Below are 6,000 nucleotides of genomic sequence, written 5' to 3'. Positions count from 1 at the left end.
TTTTTCTTTTTGTTGGGTTCTCCCCCTTTCCATTTAATTTCTTGTCATGCCAGATGGGTTCATTCTGCTTTGCTTCCTGGGGCTGTGATCCTCAATGTCTGTTCCTAGGATATTGTGTAAAATTCTTTGGAGTGCTGGTTTGGTATTCACAAAGTTCCTAAGGTGCTCTTTGTCATGGAAGTATCTCATTTCTCCATCAATTTTGCAAGATAGTTTTTCAGAGTACATCAATCTGGGTTGGAGGCTGTTTTCTTTTAGGGCTTGGAGTATGTCACTCCAAGCTCTTCTTGCCTTGACGGTTTGTGTTGCGAAGTCTGCTGTGATTCTGATGGGCTTTCCTTTGTATGTGATTTGTTTCTTTTCTCTGACTGCTTGGAGAACTTTGTTCTTTTGTTGTGTTTCTAGAATCTTAACAATTATATGCCTATGTGTAGATTTTTTTTGATCAAGTCTATTCGGAGTCCTATATGCCTCACTTATCTGTATATCAATCTCTTTCCCCCTGGTTGGTAAGTTTTCTGCCATTATTTCTGTGAAGAGATCTTTTATGTCATCTCCACACTCTCCTGTTTCTTCATTTAGCCCAATCAGTCTTATGTTATTCTTCTTTGCATCATCTAGTAGCTGCTGGATTGATTTCTCATGTTCCCTTATAATTTTGAAGCAATTTTTCTTTTCCTGGTCACTAATTGCAATCTTATCTTCTATATCTGAAATTCTGTCCTCGCATTGGGTCATTCTGCTGTGTAGACTTTCAGTGGAGTTTTTCATGTCCTGGAAATCTATTTGCATCTGTTTCATGGATTCCATTTGTTTCTTATGTTGGGATTCCATCATATTCTTGAGCTCCTCTCTAGAATTATTAATCATGTCTTGCACTAGGGGCACAATTTCTCCTGTTATCTGAGAAATTATTTCTGATTTCATTTTTTCCAGATCCCCTTTTGTTGGCAGTTCAGTGGGTCCAGGTGGTTGAGTATCAGAGTGTTCCATCTCATTTCCCTTTGGGGTTGCTGTCGGTGATCTGTAAGTCTGGTTTTGAGACTTATTTATGTGTTTTCTCATTTTGACTGGGGCGGGGGGCTGCTAGCGCCTGCATGAATTACTTCCTCTGAGCTGGGAGAGGTGGGACAGGGGCTAGGAGCAGCGGTAGGGATGGTGACCCAAAAGCCCTTTCTTTTGTCCTGGGAACAGCGGGAGGGATGGTGGCCGGGAAGCCCCTTCCTCTGGAGCAGGAGCAGTGGCATGGTGGCTCAGAAGCCCCTACCTCTGGGCCGGGAGCGGTGGGAGGGGTGGTGGCCCAAAAGCCCTTTCCTCTGGCCTGGGACCAGCAGGAGGGATGGTGACCGGGAAGCCCCTTCCTCTGGACCAGGAGCAGTGGGACGGCGGCTCAGATGCCCCTACCTCTCGGCCGGGAACCGTGGGACTCAGTACCTTGCTCTGGTGGTCTGGTGTCCTCTGCATCTTTGTAGTATGGGACCAAGTGGCTGCCTGTCTGCAGTGGGGTGATTCGGCATCTTCTGCATGACTCAGGATCTCGGTAGGGCATGCACAGACCTGCCTGTCTGCATCGGGCTGATTAAGCATGTTCTGTGTGACTCAGGACCTCGGTAGCGCATGCACAGACCTGCCTGTCTGCAGCGGGCTGATTCCGGCATCTTCTGGGTGACTCAGGACCTCGCTAGGGCGTGCACAGACCTGCCTGTCTGTAGTGGGCTGATTCGGCGTGTTCTGTGCAACTCAGGATCTTGGTGGGGCGTGGGCAGACCTGCCTGTCTGCAGCGGGGTGATCTGGCGTGTTCTGTGCGACTCAGGACCTCGGTAGGGCTGACAGCACTTGTGATTAGTTTTCCTTTCCTGTTTTGCAGGCCATATTTGTCACCTCTCTTGTCTTTCTCTTTTGTCAAGAGCTTCCTATTATTCAATGTGCACTTAGAAGAAAAATGAAATATCAATAAAATAAAACATCAAATATATGCTGAGTGTTTAAAATAAACGTCAACATTTTCTATATCAACTGTATTTGATTACTAAATCTAAAAAATAACAGTAGAAATAAATTCTTATGTAGACTACAATGAAAATGCAAATAAATTCCTGCCACAAAATAATCTTTACTTCAATTATAACTCCTAAGGCAGTTTGCACACATGAGAACAGCATGTTCCATACACAAATATCATTTACACTGATTGGACATGTGTTTTGTTTTCATGTCTTCTTTGGTAGGACATTGTTATGGCTTGTATCTAATTGTCCCCGCAAAGCCTCGTGCAGTCATAGGTGGCACTTTTTCAGAGGTTGCTGAATCTAGAGTTTGTAACTGATTCATGGTACAATGCTAGATTTAAGGATGTTATGATTAAAGGTGCATGAGTATAAATCATTGTACTGATTGGTTTTTACCTGCACAAATCCTAGTAGCCTAGATAGAATATAAAAGGTACAGAAAAATAAACTGCTAAGGCCCATCACTTGCTTTGCTACCCTCTGCCCACCATGAACTATTTCTCTTGTGCAATCCCTGTCTGCCATGCCACCCTGCCTTGGAGCCAGCTGATTATGGAGTAAAACTACTACAAACTGTGAGCTAAATAAACCTTTCCTCCTTTAACTTTGGGTGTCAGGTATTTTGTCTCAGCAATTAGAAAAGTAACTAAAACAGACTACTTGATATCTTACTGGTATTCCTGATTTCTTAGCAGGTTCTTGTTTCACCTGTCTGTTCACCAGACTGCTTCAGAATTCTTTTGAGGAGTTCTTTGGGCAGATGCATACTGTTCTTCCTGTGCTTTAATTGACCATTTATCAATTCCTGTCTCAACCCTCCAATAAAACTTCTCCATGATATTTTGGGCTTGTTATTTTCTTTGTAAACTATGGAACTATGCCTGACATGTTTAGGATGGAGTAAAACACAATCACTGGGCTGATTCAGTGTGTTTGTTAGCTATATCTTAATAAAGCTGGTGGTGGGCAGGGAATGTGCCTTCCTCAGCTCTCCCGTTAGTTATATTCCTATGCCACACATGGAGAGTTTCCTCTGCTGAATTCACTCTCTCCCTCTTTCATGGTAACAGAACCTAGATTTTGTTCCGTGTAGATGTGACCAACTAAAATATTAATCTGATTAAAGGTGGACATATGACCCAGATATGGCCAGTAAAAACTTGGTTGGAACTTTCCCAGTGGAGTTTACAATAAAAGGTTTTTTAAGGGAAAGGGTTAGTTGACATCTCTTTGGTCCTCCACTTCCAGTGCTTTGCCTGAGTCTTTCCCTCTGCTCTCTGCTTGGGCTCATGACTGTCATCTGGATATAAGGCAAATCCAACATTGTAGGACTGTGAGAAAACTCATATTATGATGGTGAAACAGCAATGCAGATCCTAAATTATTAGCACCCTGATAGATTAGAGCAAAAATCCTTTTACTCTTTAAAGCTGACTGTCATGTTCCTTAATACATGCCTCACACAGTGCTAGACACAAAGTAGAAACAGTAACAGTATGAAATGAACTGATGGATGAATGATTGAAAAAAAGGAAAAAGAGGATGTGGCAGTCCATAGTAACTGTGAACACAAGCTTCCTCCAAGGCTAAATTGGTTCAACTTTTTTAAGGTTTAAAATTTTGATTCTGTTTGTAACCATAGATATCAGGATATAAGAATCGAATATTCTCCCACTGACCATTCATCTGATTTGAAAATCTAAAACCTTGGTTAAAAATGCAGATATTGCATGGTTAAAGAAGCAAGTTGGTTCATTAATATTAATGTTCAAATTAGTATATTGTATATTCTATTCATAATTTGCTTACCAATACCTTTAGGAGATTAGGACCAGGACTTCAGGCAAATGCTCCTAGGGAAAAGGAAGGAAATTAGAAAGAACAGGAAGATATAAAAATTTAGTATGGAGTTTTACGAACTGCTCATGTAGCAATATCTGTGTTGGCCATAAATGGTGACATTGTCTAGTTCACACAGGACACCTCTCCAAGGGTCTCTGGGTATAATTTTTTAAATCTCCTTTACATTTGAAACATTGGCAATAGTGTAGTGACCAGAAGAGTGATATTATGATGTTCCATAGTCTAAGTGGCTTAAACAACAGAGACATATTTTTCACATTTCTGGAAGCTGGAAGTCTGAAATCAGGATGCCTGTATGGTAAAGTTCTGGTGAAAACCAGTTTCTTGGTTTTTAGATGACTGTCTTCTTGCTGTATCCTCAATGATAGAGAAAGGGATCAAAAAGTTCTCACATATAAGAACACTAATCTTACTTATTAGGGCTCCACTGTCAGGACTTAATCACCTACCAACAGCCCCTCCTAGTATTACATTGGCAGATAAGATTTCAACGTATGAATGAGTGGGTGGGACGTAAACATTTGGTCCATAATAGTACCTATAGGGGAAAAAAGATAAAAATAATAAAACGTTCTCTTCTAAGGAAAGTTACTCAATGTGTTACATTAATTAAGAAAAGACTAAAATTAATTCTCATGAAGTTAATTCTAGTGGGGTTTGACAGCATACACTTGTAATCCCAGCACTCAGGAGACTGAGGCAGTAGCGGTGCTGGAAGTTCAAGCCCAGACTGGGCTACACAGTGAGTTCAAGGCCAGCCTGAACTACATAGCAAGACCTGTTTAAAAAAAAAAAAGTTAATCCTTAGTTTCTAAGAAAGAAATTGGTTCTTGCTGAGCTTTTAAAACACATTTCACTGAAAAAGTAGATAAAGAGACAAAATACTGAGAGAGAAGAAATTTAGTGTAAAATGTCCTACTCCTTCAATAATGTCTTCCTTTTTTTAAAAAATCAAAATATATAAATATTAACAGGCATTTTGATCCAACAGATAAAATGTTATTAATATAATGAACAATGAATCAGAGAGTTGACAATTGATACACTATTGCTTCAAGTATCATACATGACCCAAAGTAAATAAAATATAAATTAATTTGGCTTAGAATTTTTTAGAAGGGCTTCTATTTGGCTTTAATAAATGAAAAATCTCTGTATTCACAAAATTAAATTAAAAAGATATGCTGTTTTATTTTTATTTGTTCTTCTTAATGAAAGGAATTTTACTAATGTTCTCCACTTCCTGAATAGCTACAGCAGTTATCTTACAATGTTAACTACTGAGGTCCCTGACTCAAAAACACATGTAGAAACATAAACCCTTCTTTAGCAATTGAAGTACCGTTAGTAGGAAAAGGGACAGGCTTAGACAAGACAAGCTAAGGATGGCATTTTTGTTCTTTTTGAAAGAAAATAAACAATTTGAATTGGTCTGAAAGAGACTGAAAATGTATTGAAAGACAAATGGAAGGCCAAATAAAAATGTGATACACACTTGTCCTTTCCATGGAATGATAACTTGCAAAAGGAAGAATGCAGCTCCCAGTCCAGCCCCAGGAAGCCACAGGGAGGTGTCAGAGACTGCTGAGAGGCAAACCCCTGGAAAATGCTTTCCCCCTTAAAGGTGCTTAGTGAGTCAGTAGACACCTCAGGGCCTGGCTCATGCATGTGTGGCCATCAGGAGAAACAAGGCAAAGAAAGTCTTTTTAAAGGTGATTTGCAAAATGATATTTTTATCTTACTAGACTAAATATGCATGGTTTACACTGACTTCGAAGGAGAGTTTCTACAGCTAAAGATGATAATTATCCATTGAGTCATTCCTGATTTAGCAATTGACAAATTGCCTTCACATGCACTGTGATGTTGTAGGCCCAGGGTAAGGTTTATTTGGATGGGTACAATAGTCTGAAAAGTCAAATTCAAGAAACATTCCAGTATAAGAAATAAATGGGGTTGGTTTGGCAGAAACCTCTGGGAAAGACGGATGATGCACATAATGCGAGTTTATTCTGGCAATGAGCACAAGCCCTCCTCCTGTCATTCGGTCAGTCTGCTCAGCTAAGCAGTCTGCACATAGCAGGAAATGAAGGAAGTGGAAAGGTTTACCAGCAAGGAATGTGCTCA

At 40.1% G+C, this 6,000-nt stretch overlaps 1 long non-coding RNA gene across 1 annotated transcript in view; it reads right to left on the bottom strand.

The window, feature by feature from the left end:
• Positions 1-3,746: 3,746 nt before the first annotated feature.
• LOC110350766 (uncharacterized) overlaps positions 3,747-6,000 on the bottom strand; it is a 62,590-nt gene continuing 60,336 nt past the window's right edge. The window contains exon 3 of the long non-coding RNA XR_002397621.2: positions 3,747-3,863. This is a non-coding gene — a long non-coding RNA (uncharacterized LOC110350766). The remainder of the gene's footprint in view (positions 3,864-6,000) is intronic.

Source organism: Heterocephalus glaber, unplaced genomic scaffold (genome assembly GCF_053883595.1).
Source record: "Heterocephalus glaber isolate CG9 unplaced genomic scaffold, H.glaber_assembly_v1.0 deba00001461, whole genome shotgun sequence".
In the NCBI taxonomy this organism is placed as follows: domain Eukaryota; kingdom Metazoa; phylum Chordata; class Mammalia; order Rodentia; family Bathyergidae; genus Heterocephalus; species Heterocephalus glaber.
This window is presented reverse-complemented; position numbering and strand designations above follow the sequence as displayed.